Genomic DNA, 27,049 nt, shown 5'->3' with positions numbered 1-27,049 from the left:
GATATATTTATGCAGAGTTATTTGGTCACCCCTTAGACATTATGGGGGAGATTTATGAAAACCTGTCAAGAGGAAAAGTAACTGAGTTGCCCATAGCAACCAATCAGATTGCTTCTTTAATTTCTGAAAAGGCCTCTGAAAAAGGAAATAAGCTATCTAATTTGTTGCTGTAGGCAACTCAGCAGCTTTTCCTCTAGACTGGTTTTCACAAATCTCCCACAATTTTCTCAAAATAAATATCCGTAATTTTGTTCAGCTTTCTGGACACCGTAGTCCACTCATATAATTTATCACTATGGTTACCACCTTTAAACCCACTTAAGCTCTGCCACATCTTTCTTTAGCACTGGTGACCACAACTGTGGAGAATATTTCATATGCAGTTTGACTAGATATTGGCACAGCAGTAGAACTGTGGTCTCGCCATGTGTTCTGCCCATTTTGGTTCACTCCATTATCTTTTTGCCTTGGCTGCAGCTGTCAATGTCATGGAATGCTCGAGTTGAAGTGAACCTGTCATTCCAAGAGATTTTTTTTTTTTTTTTTTTACTTGAATGGTTTTGTTATAATATCCTTCAGGGGTGATTTTAAGAGCTGTCACAGCTGTCATTAAACCCTGAAGAGAGTAGAAGGCAAAGAAACAGCAGCAGGACAAAAAGGAAGGAGTTACACTAAGCACTGAACTGCTGTTGAGATAAGAGTGAAGCCTTTAGTTTCCCTTCAGGGACAGTGCAGATCATCAGGTAAATAGAGAAAGCCTCAGCTTGCATGCACACAGCCCAGGGTCAACTTATTTCTCTCTTACTCTCCTCCACATAACACATGCTAAGCCCAGCCCCCATTTCCTGTGTTCTATCTTGCTGTCCCTTTTACTTAAGACAAATTTTCCCTAACAACAGGCAGTGGGCAGCAGGTTGCAGGGAAGTGAGACACCTTGTGGTCAAGACTTTAAAGCTCTTTTACTGGGGTAAGTTGCTTTTGGTAAATAAATTGATTTACAAATATTTCAGAAATGACATCAAATGGAGGGATGTTGTTTGAAACAACAGTGACCATTTAAGTTTACTGTCAACTAAGTCCATCTTTATAATTTTTAGCCAGTGTTTTCCTATTTAGTAATCTTTGGATGTATTTTTCTTTCTTGTAAAAAAAAACCTTACATTTATCAATGTTAAACCTCATCTGTTACCTCTAAACCCATGCATCTAACCTATACAGATGCATATGTCACAGAATAATGTCATCTTTTGTGGTAACCACTTTATACAGTTAAAGAGTAGCTCCCACCATCCTTTTTTTTCTGTCCCTGCTTATTGCCCATCTATCCCTAACCCCCTCCCTGCCTTTAATTTTAATTTTTAATTTTTACTATATTAAAAAGGCCTTTTTGTCTGCCTGGTAGTGTACTCACTACCAGGCAGACTTCCCCAGCAGGCGCGATGTCACTGATGCTTGCTTGGGCCGACACTTCCGCCCCTAGTTCTTCTACACAGGGGGCCTCCAGCTGTTTCACCACTACAACTCCCAGCTTGCCCTGACATCTATTGGCTGTCAGGGCATGCTAGGAGATGTAGTGGTGAAACAGCTGGAGGCACCTTGTGTTAAAAACAATATCTTTCCATGGCCGCAGCCGAACCCGAAACCCAACCCCCCCCCCCACCCACGAACACCGCTACCAGAACCCCGACGCGCAACCTGCTCTCCCCATTACCAATGTGCAGGACAGTCTGGTGTGAGGTGGATACCGGCAGCAGCGACGGGATGCCGGGAGGCGGGGCCGGTGTGTGAGGCCAGGGAGCAGGGGAGCCAATGCACGCATCTGTTCTCATCGCTCGCTCCCACCTGTCTGATTGACAGGCAGGGAGCGAGCGCAGCCTGACTGAATTCGGACCAATTGCCCGGCCGGCATTGGTCCGAATTCAGGCGTGACGTCATGCCAGGCTGCAGCTGGCCACTAGGAGGGAGACCCCTAGTGGCCGGTTTTCTAATGTTAATTAAAACATTTTAATTTAAAAAAAAAATATTAAACTATATTAGAGATATGTTGTAGTACATAAGTACTACAACATATTAAAAAAAAAAGTTGGTGATAGTGCCCATTTAAGTATCGTAAGCAAACTTTCTTGCTAAAAATCTCAAACAGTAATACTGGCTTACGTGAAAATATAGGCGAGCGAGCTGCTTACGGTCTATTCACATGTACAGTATTCTGTGCAGATTTGATGCGCAGGATTTCAAGTCATTCAGTTTACATTGAAACCTGCAGCAGAAAATCCTGTGCATCAAATCTGCACAGAATACTGTACATGTGAATAGACCCTAAGGGTGCATGCACACCACGTTTTTGCAATACAGTTACGGGAACTGTTTTTGATGAACAGGTTTTTGATGAAAAATGGATTCTTCAAAACCTGACTAAACTGTATCAAAATGCGTGTACAAACTTCAACCCATATACGGTTAAAAACCATATACATTTTAAAAAATGATCCGGTTGCATCCGTTTTTTAAGAAAAAAAATATAAGTTTTTTTACTTTTCACTCAATTTTGAATAAAGTTTCACTTGTTTCATTGAAATTCCAAGAAAAAAAAAACTGTGCAAAGTCAAAAACCGTATGGTGCAAACCAGATGGAACCGTACGCACTTACGATTCTGTACGGTTCCCACTGACTCCCATGTTTAAAAAAAAAAGTATATGGTTTAATACGGTTTTTCACCTGAACCAAAAAACGGGGTTGTCTACGGTTTTTGGTACGGGTAAAAAAAAAAAAAAAAAACGTATAAGACGCAAAACAGACTACACCGGATGACGCGTTTGACATACGGTTTACAATATTAAGTCAATGCATACGGTTTTCTATACGATTCCGTACGGTTTTTAACTTGAAACTGTATACGTGAACTGTATAGCAAAAACGTGGTGTGCATGCACCCTAAGGCTGGGTCCACACTACGTTTTGTCCCATACGGGAGCGCATACGGCAGGAGGGAGCTAAAAGCTCGCGCTCCCGTATGTGACCGTATGCGTTCCCGTATGCCATTCACTTCAATGAGCCGACCAGAGTGAAACGTTCGGTCCGGTCGGCTCATTTTTGCGCCGTATGCGCTTTTAAACCGGACCTAAAACTGTGGTCAACCACGGTTTTAGGTCCGGTTGTAAAAGCGCATACGGCGCAAAAATGAGCCGACCGGACCGAACGTTTCACTCCGGTCGGCTCATTGTGTGGACCCAGCCTTAGACGTATCAACCAATCACTGTTCAGATTTCATTTTACCAGAGCAATTTGGGAAATGGAAGCTAGGATTTGATTGGTTGCTACAAGTAACTGAGACAGTTTTATCTAATGAAATCTGAGCCATATTGGGGAGATTCATCAAAACCTGTGTAGGGGAAGAGTAGTGCAGTTGTCCATAGCAGCCAATCAGATTGATTCTTTTATTTTCAAAGGCCTTTTTAAAGGAGTACTCTGGCGCGCACTTTTTTCCTTTTATCCCGTCAGGGCTGCAGTGCAAAATAAAAGAAAACACACTTTCTCTTACCTGCCAACGAGCCCCCGGAGCTCCGGTACAGGTGTTTGGTCCCCGGGCTGTATTCTTCTTACTTCCTGTTAGTCCGGCACGTCACACGGAGCTTCAGCCTATCACCGGCCGCAGTGATGTCCCGCCTCGGCCTGTGATAGACTGAAGCTCCGTGTGACGTGCCGGGCTAACAGGAAGTAAGAAGAATACAGCCCGGGGACTGAACACCTGTACCGGAGTGTACCGGAGCTCCGGGGGCTCGTTGGCAGGTTATTTTTCTTCACAAATACAATATGTCCACTTTATGTTGGCATCATAAATTGGACATATTTTTGCTTTTTGAAAAAATTAGAGGGCTTCAAAGTAGAGCAGCAATTTTCAAAAATGTCATGAAAATTGCTAAATCTGAAGGGACAGATGTTACATGCTGAGAGTTGTAGTTTGGCAACATCTGGAGGGCTACCATTTGGGCGCCACTGTAACAGTGGTCTCCAAACTGTGACCCTCCAGATGTTGTAAAACTACAACTCCCAGCATGCCCAGACAGCCAAAGGCTGTCTGGGCATGCTGGGAGTTGCAGTTTGGCCTTCCTAGTGGTTGCCACAGTAAAGATCACTTTACTTTCACTTTCAATCCCCCCCCCCCCCCCACCGTCGCTTCCCTACCTGAGCCAGGATCCAGCAGTCTCCAGCGAAGATCGGGGTACCCCAGGCATCTTCTTTGCAGGTACCTGGCCTCCATCTTCTGTCCATGTTTCCCTCGACATCCAGGGGTGGGCAGAGTGGGGGGTTGTCATGGCAACCCACTGTCCTGCTCTGCCATTGGTCAGAATCAGTTCTGACCAATGGCAGGGGATAGGAGGAGATCGCAGCACTGTCTCTGACAGCTCCGATCATCCCTATTTTCCAGGTGATCAGGTCACCAGAGACCCGATCAGCCCAGAATAGCCGAAAATTGCATGTCTGAATTGACATGCGATTTTCTCCGATCGCCGACATGGGGGGTCTCAGGACCCCCCTGGGCAATGTGCCTGGGTGCCTGCTGAATGATTTCAGCAGGCATTCCGGTCCGTTCCCCAACCGGCTAGTGGCGGGGACCAGAATTCCCACGGGCGTATGCATACGCCCCACGTCCTTAAGGACTCTGGATGCAGGGCGTATGCATACGCCCGGCGTCCTGAACAGGTTAAAGGGGTACTCCACTGTAAAACATTTTTTTTTTAATCAACAGGCGCCAGAAAGTTAAACAGATTTGTAAATTACTTCTATTAACCTCTTAAGGACGTAGGGCGTATGCATACGCCCGTGGGAATTCCAGTCCCCGCTGCTAGCCGGTTGGGGACCGGACTGGGATGCCTGCTGGAATCATTCAGCAGGCATCCCAGCACATCGCCGAGGGGGGTCCTGAGACCCTCCCATGTTGGCGATCGCAGAAAATCGCATGTCAATTCTGGTGACCCGATCACCCGGAAAATAAGGATGATCGGAGCTGTCAGTGACAGCCTTGATCATCCTGAGGGATAGGAGCAAGGTGGCAGTGCTGCGATCTCCTCCTATCCCCTGCCATTGGTCAGAATTGAATTGTGACCAATGGCAGCACACGACAGTGGGTTGCCATGGAAACCCCCCGCTCTGCCCACCCCCTGGATGTCAGGCAGAACGGGGGGAGAAGATGGAGGCCGGTACCTGGAGGAGAAGATGCGTGGGGACCGCCGATCATCGCTGGAGACTGCGGAGAATGTGGTGCAGTTAGGGAAGCGACCGTGGGGGGAAGGAAGGGGGCAGTAAAGCGATCTTTACTGCTGCATTACTAGTGGTTGCCAAACTACAACTCCCAGCATGCCCAGACAGCCAAAGGCTGTCTGGGCATGCTGGGAGTTGTAGTTTTGCAACATCTGGAGGGTCACAGTTTCATGACCACTGTTACAGTGGTGCCCAAACGGTAGCCCTCCAGATGTTGCCAAACTACAACTCTCAGCATGCCCAGACTGCCCAGGCATGCTGGGAGTTGTAGTTCTGTAACATCTGTCCCTTCAGATTTTGCAATTTTCATGAAATGTTTGAAAATTGCTGCTCTAAAGCCCTCTAATTTTTTCAAAACAGTAAAAATATGTCCATTTTATGATGCCAACATAAAGTAGACATATTGTATTTGTAAATCAATATAACATTTATTTGGAATATCCATTTTCCTTACAAGCAGAGAGCTTCAAAGTTAGAAAAATGCTACATTTTCCAAATTTTCATGAAATTTGGGGATTTTTCACAAAGAAAGGATGCAAGTAACGACGAAAATTTACCACCAAAATAAAGTAGAATATGTCACGAAAAAACATTCTCAGAATCAGAATATTCGGTAAAAGCATCTTAGCGTTATTGATGCTTAAAGTGACAGTGGTCAGAATTGCGAAAAAGGGCTCAGTCCTTAAGGTGAAAAAGGGCTGCGTCCTTAAGGGGTTAAAAAATCTTAATCCTTTCAGTACTTATCAGCTGCTGTTATGATCCACAGGAAGTTCTTTTCTTTTTGAATTTCCTTTCTGCTTGACCACAGTGCTCTCTGCTGACACCTTTGTCCATTTTAGGAACTGTCCAGAGCAGGAGCAAATTCCAAAAGCAAATCTATCCTGCTCTGGACAGTTCCTGAGAGAGACAGAGGTGTCAGCAGAGAGCACTGTGGTCAGGCATAAAGGAAATTCAAAAAGAAAAGAACTTCTTGTGGATCATAACAGCAGCTGGTAAGTACTGGAAATATTAAGATTTTTTTAATAGAAGTAATTTATAAATCTGTTTAACAGTTGATTTAAAAATAAATGTTTTCCAGTGGAGTATACCTTTAAAAATCATTCAGCCGGAGGTTAGTCCTGTGAGTTGTGAGGTGCGGCATCTATGGATCAGACTTGTTTTCACAGTACATCCCACAAATTCTTTATCGGATTGGGATCTTGGGAATCTGGAGACTAAGATAACACCTCGTATCCTTTGTATCCCGAAAAAAATTTTTTTTGCATTGTGTCAGGGCACAAAATATTCTGCTGAAATATGCCATTGACATTATGGAATACTGTTGCCATGAAGGGTTTAGACCAGTGGTCTTCAACCTGCGGACCTCCAGATGTTGCAAAACTACAACTTCCAGCATGCCCGGACAGCCAACGGCTAATGTGAAAGTTAAAGGGGTATTCCTGAAAGTTAAACAGATTTGTAAATTACTTCTATTAAAAAATCTTAATCCTTCCAGTACTTATCAGCTGATGAAGTTGAGTTGTTCTTTTCTGTCTCAGCTGACACCTCTGTCTGTCTCAGGAACTGTCCAGAGCAGGAGAGGTTTGCTATGGAGATTTGCTCCTACTCTGGACAGTTCCTGAGACAGACAGGTGTCAGCAGAGAGCACTGTGGTGAGACAGAAAAGAATAACTCAACTTCAGCAGCTGATAAGTACTGGAAGGATTATAATTTTTTAATAGAAGTAATTTACAAATCTGTTTAACTTTCTGGAGTTAGTTGATATGGATAAAAATATTTTTTCACTGGAATACCCCTTTAAATCCTTATGCTTGTTCATTTTTACAGCTATCAGCACATCAAATAGTAAAACTGACTTTACTGACTTCACTAGCTGCCTACTCATGGTAAGGACCTACCACTGCTTACCAGGAACACCTAAAAGACCTGCTATTTTAGAGTTTGACCCAGACATGTAGCCACCACATTTTGGCTCTTATCAATGTTTCTTAGATACTTACACTTGTACCCATATTTTGGCTTCCAGTGAACTGAATGTTCATTTGATACCTAATATATCCCACCCATTGAAGTGTCATTGTAACATGATAATCAATGTTACTCCCTTCACCTGTCTGTGGTTTTAACATTATAGACAATGGATATACTTATTGCACCAAACCCTTCTGCAGGATATTTGTATCGTGGCCTGAGTTTTATTTTCTATACTTATTATTGTCTTCACCTTATTTTTAGCTTAGAATAGGCCAAAATTCATGGGTTTTAAACGTTTTTGTCAGAGGGAATGGGCTGGGCCCGATGTGGTAGGGGGGGGACAACCCTCCTGTAGGTCTCAATCAAGCCAGCAGTAGAACTCGACCTGGCTGACAGAACTGTATATTGCTGTCTGCTTACTTGTCAGCCAATAAGCATAGAAATCCTAAAAAACTAAAGTAAAAAAGTTAATTAAGGAGATCAAGCACATTGCCCTTTGACCTTTAGGACTGCAGCACTCACAACTTTGCCTAGGTGTACCGGTGGCACCCCAGCAGTATGCATGTGACAGCTATCTGGACTCTTAGCTATTTTTTTTTTAATTCTGTCAGTGCCCACATGTATCAAGCTTCTACATAGAGCATGTGCAGTATTTATTATGCCCTGATTTTGTTTAGTTATAGAAACATGGAGGCAGCACTTACCCTAGTCTGTGACCTCACTGAATGCAGTGTATAAACTGGACTGTGGACTAACTGCAGCATTTACATTACACTGACCAGGATGTAGCATTTAGACTAGACAGGCAGTATTTACATTAGACTGTGGACTGACTGCAGCATTTACTTTAGGCTATGTACTTATTAGGGACAGCATGGACACTAGACTATAATTTGACCGGGGGTAGCATTTATACTAGGCGTTGCAATGGTCAGGAGCAGTATTTATATTAGACTGTACTCTGAACAGGGGGTAGCAATTAGACTAGACTGAACTGAACAGAAGGCAGTATTTAGACTAGACTGTGAACTGGCTGGAGCATTTACACTAGATTCTGGACTGACAACAGCATTTATATTAGACTATGTATTTATCAGAGACAGCATTTACATTAGACTGTAGGTTTATTTGGGACAGCATTTATATTAGACAGTGGAATGGTCAGGGGTAGCATTAATATTAGACTGTGCACTGATCAGGAGGCAGCATTTACACTAGACTGTACACAGACCAGGAGCAGTATTTACGCTAGTCTGTGCACTGATCAGGGCAGCATTTATACTAGCCTGTGTGTGGTGACCCAGTACAGAATCACATGTTCTTCTGTACTCCTGCCCATCCTGTGTGGCAGATGCTGTTCAATGTCCATCATGGGTCCATTCTCCTTAGGACTCTCTATCATTCACAGTATAATTCACTAAATAATGCATGTCATATATGGGTTAATGTATTGTATTTTCTCTGCACTTCTTACCTTAGGAATCCTGTTGTTAAGGACCTTGTTGTTAAGGGGAGTATGCAGAGGTGAACATGTGACATTGTCCCCTTATATACTGTAGCCAGAGTTTAGAGTTCAGTCTTAGTGCATGCTGAGTTACAGTTTGGTGAGGAGTGAAGTCTGTGAGGTGGATCTGAAAGGAGGCCTGAGGCCTAGTCCAGCAACCACACATCTACTACCAGTTAACCCCACTACCCAGGTAAAAATCAAAGCCTTGTGGTAAGCCTCCAGTCTTGGGGATATAATTCAAGGCAAGTCCAGCAAGTTAGTCAAGTCCAAGTCATTGAAGTATAGTGTGGGCTGCCCACAAGTCAAGTCAGTCATATTCAGCACAAACGACTATAAGTACCAGCAAGCCGATAAGCTTCCATAAATTCATCCTGCAACTCCTTCACGCTAATCTGAGTTGTGACAGATTGTACCATCTTTCCGACCCCAGTAAAGCAACCCAGTTAACCGTAACCTTGCATCAGAGTGATTATTTGCACACAGGTGAAGCTGGCCTACCTCGGGTGGTGTATAGGTCAACCACACCCTAGCATTACGAAAAGGTTAATTACACATTAGAACGAACTATTAACCATACCTCAAAGACCTCACCATACAGTATGGTGCATAATGTTAAAAATAAATATTAAACAGAATGTGCTTCAAAATCACAGATTATTTAATAATAGTAAAAAATTATCACATATAATAAAATACACACAATACACAATATAAAAGCACTAATAATGTGCTACCACTGGGCCCATAGAACTCTGGTTACACCACTGCTTTGAGATACCTATACCCAGAAGGTGCTTCCACACAACAGGTGTGTGTTAAAGGGGTTATCCACCATAAGGTGATTTTAGTATGTACCTGGCAGGCAGTAATGGACATGCTTAGGAAGGATCTGCGCTTGTCTTGGGGCTAAATGGCTATGTTGTGAGATTACCATAATACTGTGGCTAGCTTTTTGTTAACTGGTATTTCCTTTCCTTCTTTGCCTACAAATCCCATAATCCCATTTTCCTCCCCCACACATCAGCCACCCCACCCATTGAAACATAAATGAGCTGCATCCATTCAAAAAACCTGTGGTTTTAAATCAGGGTGCCTACAGCTGTTGCATTAGTTGCAGATTGATCTCTCTCCCACCAAGCGATCGCTCCACCCATTGAAGCAGACAGGCTTCCTGTCATCAGCTGACTAGTGAGTCAGGTCTCGGCCGCATTGCAACCTGGGAAAAATCTGAGACAATAGTCATTATGTATGCTGTAAAAAATAAATATTTGGATGAAAATCACAGAAGAATTGTGGAGAAAACTGTCACACACAGGTACAGACACTATATTATGAACTACACTAACTTTACAGCCCCTGTAGCTAAACAAAATTCCTGGAATAACCCTTTAATAGTGCTTAATATAATTAAATTTGCAATCTATAATAAAAACATTGTATATTGCCTCATAAAACAATCTGGAAATTGGGGAGTCAATGATGTATTTTTCTCTAGGTCATGTGCTCCTGCCCCTCTTCATAAAGATACTACATGGTACTAATATGTAAATGACTTGTGTCTCTTATTTCTGCACAGAGAATTCCATTTTGTTTAAAGTTTACTTACTGGGAAAACATCAGGAGAACAAGTATGGCCAGTTTGCAGACAACAGACAATACATGTTCTGTATGAGATTCCAATATTTCTATGGAGAAAAGTTAATATCTAACCAGATATAGATAGTTCAACTGTTGTAAACTCTGTAGAGAGTGAAAAAACTCACTGTGCAACTTTGATCCATACAATTCCAGCAGTGTGTCAACAGTAGCAAATGGAAACTATGTCTGGGATTACAATGTAGTTCACTTATTTTACATGGTCATTTATGTGTATAATGGTTGTCATACTCTTAGATTTATTACATTTAAGCAGAATATTTTAGCAACTTTACAATTTGTACAATAGCATAGGAGTCAGACAGGGGTTCCCTGTGCCCAATGATACATATACATAAAACTTATGTTGACTTACATTTTGACTTAAATTTATCATAATCTTATTATCATTGACCACATAGAATATACCCCATCAATAAGGTCTTACAGTATATGTTATTGTAAATCAACCCACACCCATAAATGGCCAATGACTGGCTCCAAAGTAAGCTCCAAATTGGGTTGTCTCCTGACGCAATCTTGTAGTCTTCTTCTATTAGGGGCTTATTATTATGTCAGACATCACCAGAAGATCTTCTGGTACTCTTGTGCAGTGTTTTCCAACAAGTGTGCCTCCAGCTGTTGCTAAACTACAACTCCCAGCATGCTGGGAGTTGTAGTTTTGCAACAGCTGGGGGCACACTGATTGGAAACCCTTGTCTATTGTGGCACTCACAACCTGTAAAGCATTAAAAAAAAATGTGGAATTGGTGTGAAATGTAAAACATATTCATCAGCCAATGCTACTATCAAGTGGTGTTTGTTAGTATTACAGGATTCTAACATAATTGTTAGATTTTATATAGTCAAAAGACATAGGCTGTGTTCACACATTGTGACTAATTAAAGGTACTGCAATGAAAATGTGCCATTTTTTATCCTCATGTTGTCCATTTTCTGCAAAAACGCACGCTGTGATTTTTTGCTGTTAGGGGCAGCGCTCCGGACATTCAATCTGGCCATGGGCACTGCCCCCTCCCTGGTCTCCCTGGCTCCGGGACTCACCCGCACGCGTGTCCCGGGCGTTAACCATGAGCAATGCTTTGGCCGTGAGGTCCAGCCGTGAGTGCACCCCTTCTTGTCCTTCTGTTGGCTCCGGGACTCACTATGCTGAGCACTCCCGCATGCGAGCCCCGGGCATCCCCTTACCTTTCTCTGTCCCCGGTCTCTCTGCTCCTCTGCTTCACCGAAGCATGCATCCCCTCACCTTAGGGGGCGCGCGCCGGCGTTACTAGACTTAAAGGGCCAGTATGCCCTTGATTGGTGCCCTACTGCGCTTACTCTATATTAGTCCGACACCTCCCTAGTGTCGTGCCGGATCTTCGTGCATTGTGCCCAAGAGAAAGCGTTACTTTGTGTGTGCCATATAGTGTTCCTTACCCTTTGCTTGTGACCTGACCTTGATCCTTTGCCGACTGCCTCCTGACCTTGTGCCTGTGACCTGACTACGCTCCTTTGCCGCCTACCTCATGACTTAGTGCCTGTGACCTGACTACGTTACCTTGCTGCCTGCCTACTGACCCATGCTTCATCTGACTTTGCCTTTTTCTGTGCCAAGCATCACCTGAGCAACCTGTGTGGACGGATCGTGCCAGGGGTGCTGCCTGCCGCTGCAAGGTGAAAACCAGCGGCACCTTAGACTCTGCTCCCCTGGTACGAACCAGATCCTCAACCAGTCATAGTCCACACAGTGCAGCTGATCCACCTCTCCTCTGCCGTTACGGTAAGATCTTTACAGTTGCAGTACCGATAATTATCTGGAATGTGTGATCACAGCCATACGCTTTGACTGACTTTGTTTAATTATATACAGTCATGTGAATATAGTTAGAACACCTTATGTAATTTTAACATATGTAAGCATGCCTATTTTATCTTTAGTCAAACAGTATATAAATATAAAGTTGAGGGAATTAGATAAACACAATAGCAAATAGACTCTGGTATATTTTAAGGGTCAGGGAAACTGTCAGGAATACAAAAGGCAAATACACACTATAACAATACTCCGGGGAGACAAACACAAAGGATGTCAACAAGCTGAGTCAGAAACAAAGAGGACAGATATGAGCATAGACTAAACCAGAGAGAATATCCTAAGACTAAGCCGGGTCACAAAACACCAGGTAATCAAGACAAATGCAAAAATATGATAGAAATGCTAGCTACAGGAACCAAAGTTATTCCACAGGTGAAGTGCACTGGCCCACTGCAGGCTTAAATAGGCAGCTGAACAGGTGTGGTCACACAAGGTATCAGATTGGCAATAGAGACAGAACCACGCATAGGTCACAGTGTAACCACAGCAACCCAACTCAGAAAACAAACCGAGCATTTAAAGAGACACTACTCTTACAGCATTTTTACAACAAAACATAGGTTAGGGCCAGAGACAGACACTTGGACATAGCAACTACCTGACAGAGCGGGTAGTAAAGGTGTTCTGCTCTGGGACACCACATAATCAAATTTTTGGAAAAAAGCAACAATTAAATGTACCTCTCATCAAATAAACTTTTGATATATTTTAGATTAATGAATGTTGAATAATTTCCAATAGCATGTTAATGAAAAATATGCTTCTTTCTATTGTATTTTTCCCAATCAGTCCTGTCAGCAAGCATTTCTGACTCATGCTGGAGTCCTAAACACTCAGAGCTGCCAGCCTGCTTTGTTCACAGCCAAAAAGGCTGTGAACACAGCAGGCTGGCAGCTCTGAGTGTTCTCCTTTGTGAACAAAGCAGACTGGCAGCTCGTAGTGTTTAGGACTCCAGCAGGAGTCTGAAATGCTTGCTGCCAGGACTGGTAGGGAGACCCCTAGTGGTCATTTCTTCAAAGCGGAAAATTAAATAGAAAGAAGCATATTTTTTAATGACATGCAATTGTGAAGTTATTCTGCATACATTAATCTATAATATATCAAAAGTTTTTTTGATGAGAGGTACCCTTTAAATAATTGTATTGTCTACATTGAGACAATGAATCAATAGAACATGATAACTGAAAGTGTTTTGAAGTAACCTTTGGATACTAGTGAACTCTTCAATGCCTTAAAGGGGTTGTGCGCTCCCCTGTAGTTCGGAGCTCCGCTCACAGCATCCTAAAGTTCATTACTCCGAACGCTGTGTGCGGGCTTCCGTGTTCGCGGCAGCCGGGCGTGACGTCACGCCCTGCCCCTTCATGACGTCTCGTCTGCCCCCTCGTGACGTCACGCCCGCCCCCTCTACCAAAGTCTATGGGAAGGGGGCGTGACCGCTTAGAATCTCATAGACTTTCGTTGAGGGAGCGGGTGAGATGTCACGAGGGGGCAGGCGAGACGTCACGAAGGTGACGTCACGCCCAGCGGCTGCGAACACGGAAGCCCGCACACAGCGTTCGGAGCAATGAACTTCCGGACGCTGTGAGCGGAGCTCCGAACTGCAGGGCAGTGCACAACCCCTTTAGTGTGTCATCACAATTGGTTTTACATGCTGGTCACTGATCTGCCCTGCTGAGAAATAGTAGAAGTAGTGAAACAAGATTACTAAAGTTAGAAAATATGTTTGACGATTGAAGACATTAAAAGGAAGGCATATTTCTATACCTACCTTGTTCCTTGTACCAACACCTACTAAACATCATATACAATTCTGCACCCAGCAAGATGTTTTGTGTGGCAATAGCTCCAGTAAAAATGAAACTTTCAAAGCAGATATTCAACTGGCTCCAGAAAGTTAAACAGATTTGTAAATTTCTTCTATTAAAAAATCTTAATCCTTTCAGTACTTATGACCTTCTGAAGTTAAGGTTGTTCTTTTCTGTCTAAGTCCTCTCTGATGACACCTGTCTTGGGAACCGCCCAGTTTAGAAGAGGTTTGCTATGGAGATTTGCTTTTAAACTGGGCGTTTCCCGAGACAGGTGTCATCACAGAGGACTTTGACAGAAAAGAACAACCTTAACTTCAGAAGGTCATAAGTACTGAAAGGATTAAGATTTTTTTAATAGAAGTAACTTTCTGGAGCCAGTTGATATATTAAAAAAAGTTTTTTCCTGGATAACCCCTTTAAATTGGAATCTGCAGCAGAAAATCTTGTGCATCAAATATGCGCAGAATACTGTACGTGTGAATAGATCCTAAAGCTTTTTTTTTACACATGCTCTGATCTGTCGGGTTTTCCTCAGCTCAAATCCACCACATTTTCTGTGGAAACCTTAGTAAATACACTGCTCAAAAAAATAAAGGAAACACTAAGATAACACATCCTAGATCTGAATGAATGAACTAATCATTTGAAATACTTTCGTCTTTACATAGTTGAATGTGCTGACAACAAAATTACACAACAAGTTATCAATGGAAATCAAATTTATCAACCCATGGAAGTCTGGATATGGAGTCACACTCAAAATCAAAGTGGAAAACCACACTACAGGCTGATCCAACTTTGATGTAATGTCCTTAAAACAAGTCAAAATGAGGCTCAGTAGTGTGTGTGGCCTCCACTTGCCCGTATGACCTCCCTACAATGCCTGGGCATGCTCCTGATGAGGTTGCAGATGGTCTCCTGAGGGATGTCCTCCCAGACCTGGACTAAGCATCCTCCAACTCAAGGACAGTCTGTGATGCAACGTGGCGTTGGTGTATGGAGCGAGACATGATGTCCCAGATGTGCTCAATCGGATTCAGGTCTGGGGAACAGGCGGGCCAGTTCATAGCATCAATGCCTTCCTCTTGCAGGAACTGCTGACGCAATCCAGCCACATGAGGACTAGCATTGTCTTGCATAAGGAGGAACCAAGGGCCAACCACACCAGCACATGGTCACACAAGGGGTCTGAGGATCTCATCTCAGTACCTAATGGCAGTCAGGCTACCTCTGGCAAGCACATAAAGGGCTGTGTGGCCCCCAAAGAAATGCCACCCCACACCATTACTGGCCCACTGCCAAACTGGTCATGTTGGAGGATGTTGCAGGCAGCAGAATGTTCTCCACGGCGTCTCCAGACTCTGTCATATCTGTCACATGTGCTCAGTGTGAACCTGCTTTCATCTGTGAAGAGCAGAGGGCGCCAGTGGCGAATTTGCCAATCTTGGTGTTCTCTGGCAAATGCCAAAAGTCCTGCACGGTGTTGGGCTGTAAGCAAAACCCCCACCTGTGGATGTCGGACCCTCATACCACCCTCATGGAGTGAGTTTCTGACCGTTTGAGTGGACACATGCACATTTTTGGCCTGCTGGAGGCCATTTTGCAGGGCTCTGGCAGTGCTCCTCCTTGCACAAAGGTAGAGGTAGCGGTCCTGCTGCTGGGTTGTCGCCCTCCTACTGCCTCCTCCACATCTGCTGATGTACTGGCCTGTCTCCTGGCAGCGCCTCCATGCTCTGGACACTATGCTGACATACACAGCAAACCTTCTTGCCACAGCTCGCATTGATGTGCCATCCTGGAGGAGCTGCACTACCTGAGCCCCTTGTGTGGGTTGTAGACTCCGTCTCATGCTACCACTAGAGTGAAAGCACCGCCAGCATTCAAAAGTGACCAAAACATCAGTCAGGAAGCATAGGAACTGAAAAGTGGTCTGTGGTCATCACCTTCAGAACCACTCCTTTATTGGGGGTGTCTTGTTAATTGCCTATAATTTCCACATGTTGTCTATTCCATTTGCACAACAGTATGTGAAATTGATTGTCAATTAGTGTTGCTTCCTGAGTGGACAGTGTGATTTCACAGAAGTGTGATTGACTTGGAGTTACAATGTGTTGTTTAAGTTTTCCCTTTATTTTTTTGAGCAGGGTATGTTGGGTTTTTGTGAAAATGTAGGAGACATTCCCCTTTTCGGTGGCCACACACCCTTTTCCCGATGCTCACAGTTGGTCAGTTTTTTTTCAATTCTGGCACAAATTCTGGTGCAATGCGCCAGAATCTGGCGCCTTACCTGACGAAACATGTCGGGTTTACAATAGTAAATCAGGGCCATTGAATTTAATAGGGAAGCCAAAATGTAGTCCAGGGCAGCTAGAAGTACACAGGTATAGTCTCTAGTGAGGTCACATAAGGATTTGTGACTAGCTTACCCTCTATGGGGGGAATTTATCATTGTATATAGAGCTATTTTTTGTCTATTTTTTTGCGCAAGTGTTTTTTTGCGTCTTTTTTTGCGCAAATTTTGATAGAATTCTTCATCACCTTTTCTACGGTCAATTTACTAACTGCGTTGGGTTTTTTTTTTGCGCAAAAAAATGCGCAAACAGCATTTTCTTGCGCAAATATACACCACCTCGGAGGACACTACCAAAGTGTCTATTTTGGCACAGTAAGGACTGCTACTCCCATCATGGGACAGACTCTGCCCATGATGGCAGTTGTCGTCCAGGGGCTGAGGTGCAGATCGCAGCGGGTCATTCTCTAGAGACCCGCTGCGATTCGGCGGTACATGCGGCTACATTGCGCTGCCACCGGCTTCTATATACACTGTCATAATTCATAACCCCCGCCGCCGGGAGAGGGGAGCTCTGATTGGTGGATAGCTATTAACCAATCAGAGCTCCCCTCTCCCGGCGAGGATTATGACTTATAAGAGCTGTATATAGGAGTCGTCGGGCAACGCAGTGTAGACGCATGTGCCGCCGGCTTCTATAGTTAATAAATGCAGATAGCAGCAGGTCTTTGGAGAATGATTTGCTGCAATCTGCCCCTCTGCCCTTGGACTACTACTCCCATCATGGGACAGAGTCTGTCACATGATGGGAGTAGTTGTAGTATCGCGGTGCTGCTGAGGGATGGCACTTGCACATCCCCCAGCTGCGGGACATTTAAAACTACTACTCCCATCATGGACAGACTCTGCCCATGATGGGAGTTGTAATCCAGGGTCTGAGGTGCAGATCGCACCGGGTCATTCTCCAGAGGCCAGCTGCGTCCGCATTTATTAACTGTAAAAGTCGGCGGTACATGCATCTACATCGCGCTGCCACCGGCTTCTATATACACTGTCATAATTCATAATCCCTGCCGCCGGGAGAGGAGAGTTCTGATTGGCCAATAGCTATTCTCCAATCAGAGCTCCCGTCTCCCGGCGGGGATTATGAATTATGACTGTGTACTGTATATAGGAGCTGGTGGCAGTGTGATGAAGCCACATGTACCACCAGCTTTTTAATTTAAATGCGGATCGCAGCAGATCATTCAGGAGATCTGCTGCGATCTGCGTTTATAAACGGCATTCAGTTAACCCGGCGATGAGCGGCATCACACGGGTTAACTGGCAGAAGCCCCACTTTTTCCAGCAGGGGACAACTTCTGCAACACCACCCAGGACCATCTGTCGATGGTCCTGGTCAGCGATCACTCTGATTGGTCCCTGTGGACCAATCACAGTGAATGAGCTGACTGGGGGGTAAAATTCATTTCCCCTGCTCTGCCTGCCGCTAGAAGTCTGGGCACAGCAGGGGAAGATGACGCCGAGAGCTGCGGTGGGGACCGCGGCACTTACGGCACACGGGTTGGCGGCGGCGGGTAAGTGGAGGCGGCGGCATCTGCATCAGAGGCAGCAGTGAAGCTCTTCACTGCTGCTTCTGGTAGTTTAAAAACAACAACTTTGGCTGTCTGGGCATGCTGGGAGTTGTAGTTTTGCAACATCTGGAGGGCCCAATCTGTGCTCTTCCAGATGTTGCAAAACTACAACTCCCAGCATGCCCAGACAGTCCAGGCATGCTGGGAGTTGTAGTTCTGTAACATTGGCCCTTCAGATGTTGCCGAACTACAATTCCCAGCATGCCTTGGCAGTCTGGACATGCTGAGAGTTATAGTTTTGCAACATCTGGAGGGCTACGGTTTGGACACCACGACACAGCGTTCTCCAAACTGTTCTCCTCCAGTTGTTGCCTGGGCATGCTGGGAGTTGTAGTTTTGCAACAACTGGAGGCACACTGATTGGGAAACATTGTCTGTTTCCTAACTCAGTGTTTCCCTACCTGTGAACCTCCAGCTGTTGCAAAACTATAACTTCCAGCATGCACTGACAAACCATGCTGGGAGTTGTAGCTTTGCAACAGCTGGAGATGCACGGGTTGGGAAACACTGAGTTAAGTAACAAACTCTCAGTGTTTTGCAACCAGTGTGCCTCCAGATGGGAGTTGTAGTTTAGCCACAATTAGAGGCTCCCTGTTTAGGAACATGCTGCATTATGTGCGCTCTTCCCAGGGGAGAGCAAAAAAAATGTACTTACCCATATTTCTTGTTTTTCTTTTCTTCTCATTTCAGATACGTGAATGCAGAGGACTACGTCAGATTCGGTGGACTGCGACGATGACCAGCGGTTGTTTTTTATTCAAATAAAATGGTTAATGTGGGGGAGTGTTTTTTTAAATACATTTTTTTTTCAATTTGTCCGTGTTTTTTATAATTGAATTTTAAGGGTTAGTAGTGGAAGCTGTCTTATAGACGGAATCCATGACTATGCCAGGGCTTTACGTTAGCCCCAAAATCAGCTAGCGCTAACCCCAATTATTACCCCGGTACCCACCATCACAGGGGTTCTGGGAAGAGCAGGTACCAACAGGCCCGGAGCGTCAAAAATGGTGCTCCTGGGCCTAGGCGGTAACAGGCTGGCATTATTTAGGCTGGGGAGTGCCAGTAACAATGGTCTTCGCCCACCCTAGTAACATCAGGCTGTTGCTGCTTGGTTGGTATCTGGCTGATACTGTAAATAGGGGGAACCCTATGCGTTTTTTTTTTTTTGTTTTTTTTTAATAAATAAAAAAAAGTGTGTGGTTCCATCATTTTTTCAGTATCAGCCAGATACCAACCAAGCAGCAACAGCCTGACGTTACCAGGGTGGGTGAGGACCATTGTTACTGGCCCTACCCAGCCTAAATAATGCCAGCCTGTTACCGCCTAGGCCCAGGAGCGCCATTTTTTATGCTCCGGGCCTGTTGGTACCGGCTCTTCCCAGTACCCCTATGGCGGTGGGTACCGGGGTAATATTTGGAGGTTAGCGCTAGCTGTTTTGGGGGCTAACGCTAAGCCCCAGCTTAGTGATGGATTCTGTCTACAAGACGCCTTCCACTACTAAGCTTGAAAATTCAATTATAAAAAACACAACACATTGAAAAAAAAAATTTATAAAAAAAAAAAACCCTTTTATTGACATTTTTTTTAAAAATGCTGTTCATCATCACAATCTACCAAATCTGACATAATCCTCCGTATTCACGTATCTAAATTTCAAAGAAAAAAAAAAGTTTAGTAAATTTTTTTGTTTCCACACACCAGCAAAAACGCTAGAAAAAAATGCAAGAAAAACACAGGAAAAAGCTGAGACAGTTTTTCTGGCATTTTTGCTGATAGACAAAAAACCTCAATGGAATCCGACCTCAAAGCAATAGAACAAAATCCCTAAGTCTACTTTTCCTTTGAGGTAGAGAAGGTGTGTACGGTAGAGCGAGGGGGGGGGGTGCGTTTTTATATTTGCACAAGATTTATCAAAGGAGTGCACAGCCATAGTAAATTCTGAGCAAGAGTGTACAATAGACAAGAAGTGTAAAGGGGTAGAACTGTGTCTACAATAGACACATAATGATAAATTCCCCTCTATGTCCCCTTGTAAATAGTGGTCCGCACAATTGTAAAAAGTCCTTGATCCTGGGTTACACTTGGGTGAGGTGTCTGAGTGCGGGAGGTGTACAATAGCTGTGTGCAACAGGTTTAGTCCAAACATGTGGGATACCTTATAAAACAGGGTTTAACTTTACTGGAAGTCCACTGTTCACAACCAGACAAGTGCTTATAGCACAGGGTAGTGAAGTTTCCTTTTTTTTTTTTTGTGGATGCTTGGAAATTGGTTATTGTTCCTACATTATTTATTTATTTTATTTATATGGCGCCTACAGATTCTGCAGCGCTTACAATTATGGGGTACAAAGAAAGACAAGTATCAGATATAAAATTACACAATAACTATTCAAACAAGATGTTTGGGGATATATTGAGGATATGTTGGGGATATGTTGAGGATATATTGAGGATATGTTGGGGATATGTTTAGGATATGTTGAGGATATGTTGAGGATATGTTTGGGATATGTTGAGGATATGTTGGGTATATATTGAGGATATGTTGGGGATATGTTGGGGATATGTTGGGGATATGTTGAGGATATGTTGGGGATATGTTGGGGATATGTTGGGGATATGTTGGGGATATGTTGAGGATATGTTGGGGATATGTTGAGGATATGTTGGGGGTATGTTGGGGGTATGTTGAGGATATGTTGGGGATATGTTGAGGCCAATTAGAGACTGTTATAGGCCTGTCTGAAGAGATGTGTTTTTAGGCCACGTTTGAAACTATGGATGTTGTTGTTGAGTCTGAGGGATTGAGGTATAGCATTCCAGAGAACCGGTGCAGCACGAGTGAAGTCTTGGAGACGGGAGTGAGAAGTTGGGATTTTATGGCAAAACAAGACGCTTCGTATTAAGCTTTTAAACTTCTTTACTGAACTTCAGCAACAAATAGATACAACATTACTTCAGTATCCTCCATTTTATTATCTGTTTCCCCTCATGTTAAACAACTGTTTCATCCCTTATCCTGTACTGCCACCTTGGGGCAGTTTTTCAGTAGTTTCCTTCATTTTTTCTCTCATAAATCTTACTTACATTGATAGTCTATTATCCATTGTAATAATACATTGTTTTAGTATATAATTAATCATAGTTAATTAACTTTCACCTATTATTATTCATTATCCATATTCATATAGATATTTGGTTTCAATACCTCTCTTATATCCTCACAATGTCTGCTGATAATAAGACTCCATCTACTGAGAATGCATTACCAGAGAATTTACAATCTCTGGTAGATGCTTCAATATCAAAGTCTATAAATACAGCGGTTCAAACCGCGGTCTCTGCATTGCACCAGTCAGTGGCTCTGGTGTTAGCACGCTCACAGCCCACAACTATGACTAACTTACCTATGAACATTTTACCTCCCATGACTCCATCAGATCAATTCTGGTCCCCAAAAGAGTCTGTGTTCCAACTGGCTAAGGGACTTAAGGGACCAGGTAAGGCGAAATCTAAAAAACGCCACACATCAGACGGCCCATATCCCTCTAAGAGTGATAAAACTACCTCTGGGATGCGCCAAGATTCTTCACGATCCCACTCTACAGAGCGCAAGCAGACATCCATCAGTAGTGATTCCCATAAGCCCCATAATTCACCCTCATCCCATGAGGAGGCTCATAGTAGCAAAACTAGAAAATCTAGCTTCAGAGCTAAACCAGACTCCTACCGAGTTCCCTCCTCCAATGAGTCAGAAGACTCCGATATAGAGGACGTGGATCAAATACTCTATGTTTCGGAGGACAGTGATTCTAATCATGATGACCCTGGCAGTCAGGAAGAAGCTATGCTAACTGAATCCGGAGATACATATTTTGACCCGGCTTTAATATGCCATCCCCGATTGGGGGAATGGCTTCCAAACTCTAAAGTGGCCAAGTTTTTCTCCCTATGGGCCAACAAACCTCTGGATAAACCATCACGCAATAAGTTAAAGGCAGAATGCCCTAGGCCAACACTGCCGAATAATGCTTCTTGCACTCCAGAGTTGGACCCATTCATTTCCAAATTTCTCTTTAAAACAGGGAAAAATCCCAAAAAAGGGATAGATAGAAGCTTCCAGTCTTGTCAAGACAAACTGATGGATCTTATGGGTCCACAAACTAAAATATTGGACCTAGCTGAGGTAGCTTACATCTCCAATACTTCGGTAGATACGGAAACCCTCAAAGGGTGGGCCCAAAGGGCCATATGTTTTTTCGGGAACGCAAACAATTCCCTTTCTAATGAACGAAAACGTTCCATTCTTTTAAAAAATTGACCCCCAGCTGACTAATTTGGCCACAGTGGAACCTCCCAACCCCACCAAAGGCATGCTATTTGGGGAAGATTTTATTAAGGAATTAAATAAATACGTCGGCCTTTTCTCCTCACTAAATAAGGCCCAAGTATCTATGAAAAAAGTTTTCTCCCAACGTGTTTTTGGAAAGGCCGGAAAAGGACGGGGCCGTTTTTCCGGCCGATCCTCCCAACATAAATACACCAGAGGCTCCTATCCCCAACCATCCTCTCAATTTTCAGGGTCCTCCTCCGCCCCCCCTCCCTTTTTTCCCTACAGGGGCAGACCATGGCGGGCTAGAGGTCAAAGAGGATACCCTCGCTCAAGACCTCCCACAGGTAAGCCTACCACAGTTTTCTTCCCAAGATATTCCCCTAGGGGGAAGACTCCTGTATTTTTTCCACAACTGGCATACAATTACATTCGACTCTTGGATTCTAAACACAATCAAAGGTTATCAAATAGAGTTTGTCTCCCTTCCTGTCCAAACTTACCTACCCCATCCAATTCAATTCTCTAAAGCAGACAGGACTCTTATAGACCAAGAAATCAGAGATTTGATTGCCAAACAAGCAATTATCCCAGCTCAGTCCCACTCACCAGGTTTCATCAGCAACTTATTTCTGGTGAAAAAGAAAGACGGTGGTCACAGACCAGTGATCAATTTGAAACTTTTGAACAACTTAGTGATCTATCGCCACTTCAAGATGGAGGGCATACACTTACTAAGGGACATTCTAATGAAACACGACTGGCTAATAAAAATAGATTTGAAGGATGCTTATCTGACAGTCCCAATTCATCCTTCTTCTCAAATCTTCCTTCAATTCCTGTGGGAAGACAAGAGATGGCAATTCACTTGCCTCCCTTTCGTTCTATCATCAGCCCCGTGGTGTTTTACAAAACTACTGAAACCAGTAGTGGCTTCTCTCAGAAGTCGAGGGGTTCGTCTTATCATCTATCTCGACGATATTCTCCTTATGGCCCAATCAAAAGAGTTACTTTTGCTCCACATGAGTTGGACTCTAACTCTTCTGACTCATCTGGGTTTTCTTATAAATCACAAGAAATCAATCTTAACCCCCTCTCAAAATCTAGAATTTTTAGGCTTCATGATCAACACCCAGTTGACCACTCTGAGCCTTCCCCCAAGGAGATTGAAGACTATCCGGAAGGAAATCCGGCAAATTCTTCGCAAAGACATAATATCTTTGAGGACGATAGCTCGAATAGTGGGTCTTTTATCAGCCTCGATCCAGGCTATATTTCCAGCCCCTCTTCATTACAGGGCTCTCCAACGCCTAAAGATTCGTCATTTAAGAGAAGGTCTCGGTTACTCAGACAAGATTCCTCTATCTTCAGAAGCCAAAGAAGAACTTCTTTGGTGGCTCGCTCACATAGAGACCTGGAATGGCAAGGCAATCTTCCATCCGAATCCAGACATCATTATAGAATCGGATGCGAGCCTTTCCGGATGGGGAGCTCACTGCGGTTCTCTTTCCACTGGAGGGAAATGGTCCCCATCAGAAGCCCAACTACACATAAATTGTCTGGAACTTATGGCAGGATTTTTTGCATTAAAAAGTTTTGCAAAAAATTCCTCCCATTGTTGTATTCTCCTTCGCATGGACAACATTTCTGCTGTCCAGTACATCAACCACTTGGGAGGTACAGCATCCAAGACTCTTGCGAACTTTGTCAAAGACTTTTGGCATTTTTGTCTAGACAGACAGATAACCCTAAAAGCGGAATAACTACCCGGGATTTCCAACTCGGTAGCGGATTGGTACTCTCGCTACCTTACGGATTCCAGCGATTGGAAGTTACTTCTTCCAATCTTTCAGGAACTCAATTCTCTATGGGGTCCTCTTCACATGGACCTTTTTGCCTCCCGTTTGAACACTCAATTGCCTCTATTTTTCAGTTGGCGTCCGGACCCAGAAGCTCTGGGTGTGGACGCTTTCCTGCAATTTTAGCCTCAAAAAACCCTATACGCGTTTCCTCCATTCAACCTCATCCCTCGAGTCTTATTCCAAACCACGGTTCAGAAATCTACTCTAGTTCTTATCACTCCTCTTTGGCCGACTCAATCGTGGTTTCCCCAAATCCTACATCTTCTCATAGACTTTCCTCGTCTCCTTCCATCCACTCACAATCTTCTCCTGGACCCTCAGGGGAATTGTCGTCCTCTGATAACGTCAGGCCAACTACTTCTGGTGGCTTGGATGATTTCGGGTCACCAAGATCTAACCTCCAATTTTCAAAATCGACTCAGGACATCCTTTCAGATGCATGGGCCCCGGGTACCAAATCAGCTTACCGATCAGCCTGGGGAATATGGTCTCATTGGTGCGATCAACGACATCTGGATCCCTTACGAACATCTATATCCCACATCTTGAATTTCTTAGCAGCCTCTTTTGATGCTGGCAAAGCTTATAGGACGATTAATCTCTATCGTTCGGCAATTTCTTCTAAGCACCTTCCGATAGACTCCATTCCGGTGGGTAGACACCCTTTAGTTTGTCAACTCCTTAAAGGCATTCGCTTTCGTAGACCTCCTGTACCGAAATATACTTCTACGTGGAATATAAATATTATTCTTGACATGTTCATTTCTTGGGAAGATAATGATTCTTTATCATTAAAATTCCTATCATTCAAACTTACCACTCTATTGTGTATTGTTTCGATCAAAAGAGTCTCCGATGTAAGATCACTAGACATTTCTCGCAGACAGTTTACACCTCAAGGTGTTGTTTTTTTCCATATTTCGTCGTATGAAAACAAATCTCCATTCCGTTTTTTACCCTTCTTTTCCTCATCAGGAGAAACTTTGTGTAGTTCGCTGTCTTCGTTCCTATGAATCCAGAACTGAATCTCTTCGGTCTCCATCATCTTCCCAATTGCTGATTTCCTTCTGCAAACCTCACGCTCCTGTATCCTCTCGAACTCTAACTAGATGGGTTAAACAAACCATGCATTTAGCCGGTATCGATGTATCCAAATTTACGGCCCATTCTGCCAGAAGTGCAGTCTCAACCAAACTTTTCCAATCTGGCGCTTCCCTTTCAGATCTATTAAAAGCGGCCGATTGGTCTTCCGACTATACTTTCAAAACCTTTTACTTCAGACCCGAATCCCATGTTTCTATGTTACTATTGTAATAATTGCTAATGTTACTCAGAATTGGTTGTTTCAATATATATTATGTTTATTACGATTAAGCTTTAAACTAAGCATAATACGAAGCGTCTTGTTTTGCCATAAAATTGGAAATTTTCCTATCTTAGGTGACGGAAAATTTGGATTTTATTAAAAACAAGACGCGAGTATTATCCCTCCCAATTCCCGTCCCTATAACTTGTTGTTTTTTGCTTATTTCTCAAACAGCTCCTCAATGATTTCCAACCATCATTGAACATCAATGTTGACAAGACTTCATGGATCCCGTATTTCTTCGTCTTTTATTCATCCTACATCCTCTTCACTTGCTGATATTCCGGTTACTATTTCCTGTTTGATGTAACGTTGCAAAGAAGAAGGGAGATGCCTGGGAATCGGTCACCTTTATCACCTGCCTTGCTGTCTGATTGGCCAATGATACAGGACATGATACTAGGTTGCACCCTAGATTGTTCAGCCATATACTCTTTATATGCCTCAAAAAATTATTTTTTCTTGTTAATACATACAGTTTATATTTGCTGCTGAAGTTCAGTAAAGAAGTTTAAAAGGATAATACTCGCGTCTTGTTTTTAATAAAATCCAAATTTTCCGTCACCTAAGATAGGAAAATTTCCAATTATAGAAGATGTTAGTGTGAGATCATTAGCAGATCGGAGAGAACGTGTAGGATGGTAGACAGAGATGAGAGAGGAGATGTAGGGAGGTGCAGCATTGTGGAGAGCTTTGTGTGTGAGACTGAGGATTTTTTACTGTATTCTGGACTGAATTGGTAACCAGTGTAGTGACTGGCACAGGGAGGAGGCATTGGTGTAGCGGCTGGAGAGGAAGATGAGTCTGGCTGCGACATTAAGGATGGACTGAAGAGGAGAGAGTTTGGAGAAAGGAAGGCCTATTAGTAAAGAGTTACAGTAGTCGAGGTGGGAGTGAATCAAAGCAATAATGAGAGTTTTAGCAGTTTCAGTAGTGAGAAACGGGCGGATTCTGGAAATGTTTTTGAGATGCAGGTGACAAGAACGTGAAAGAGACTGAATATGGGGAGTGAAAGACAGATCAGAGTCAAGTATAACTCCAAGACAGCGAGCCTGCTGCCCGGTAGTTATGGTAGTACCACATACCGAGATGGAAATGTCAGGGTTAGGTACAATATCAGTTGATGTATGCAGTTGAATGAGATAATGATTTACTTCGTTTAGCTGACTGTTATTAACAGACTTGAAAGATCCAGCAGCGGATAAGATTTTGTAATAGAAGTAATTTACAAATCTGTTTAACTTTCTGGCACAAGTTGATCTGCAAAAAAAAAATGTTTTTCACAGGCGCACCCTTTAAAGCATTACATGTCAAAAGCTTAGATAACATCGGGTCTTAGTCCTCAGAGCTGCTGCTATCACAAGTTTTAACCCTGTGAAGTGCAGTAACAATAGGTTGCACTTGCAATGCCCCATCTTGCACAATCTTGACCGCTTTTTTTCCTGCTCTTTTTCTGCACAGCAATCCAGATTTATGTGATGAAGGTCATATCTGGTCTGAA

The 27,049-nt window shown here is 43.6% G+C and overlaps 1 long non-coding RNA gene across 1 annotated transcript; it reads left to right on the top strand.

Moving 5' to 3' along the window:
• The first annotated feature begins 8,841 nt into the window (after positions 1-8,841).
• On the top strand, positions 8,842-26,059 carry LOC130357788 (uncharacterized). The gene is made up of 3 exons (XR_008889264.1): positions 8,842-8,934; positions 10,321-10,372; positions 25,723-26,059. It is a non-coding gene; the product is annotated as an uncharacterized LOC130357788 (long non-coding RNA).
• Positions 26,060-27,049: the final 990 nt, after the last annotated feature.

The sequence above is a fragment of the Hyla sarda genome, chromosome 2 (assembly GCF_029499605.1).
Source record: "Hyla sarda isolate aHylSar1 chromosome 2, aHylSar1.hap1, whole genome shotgun sequence".
NCBI classification, from domain to species: domain Eukaryota; kingdom Metazoa; phylum Chordata; class Amphibia; order Anura; family Hylidae; genus Hyla; species Hyla sarda.
The sequence above is the reverse complement of the archived record's forward strand: the minus strand, read 5'-3'. Positions and strand labels throughout refer to the sequence as shown.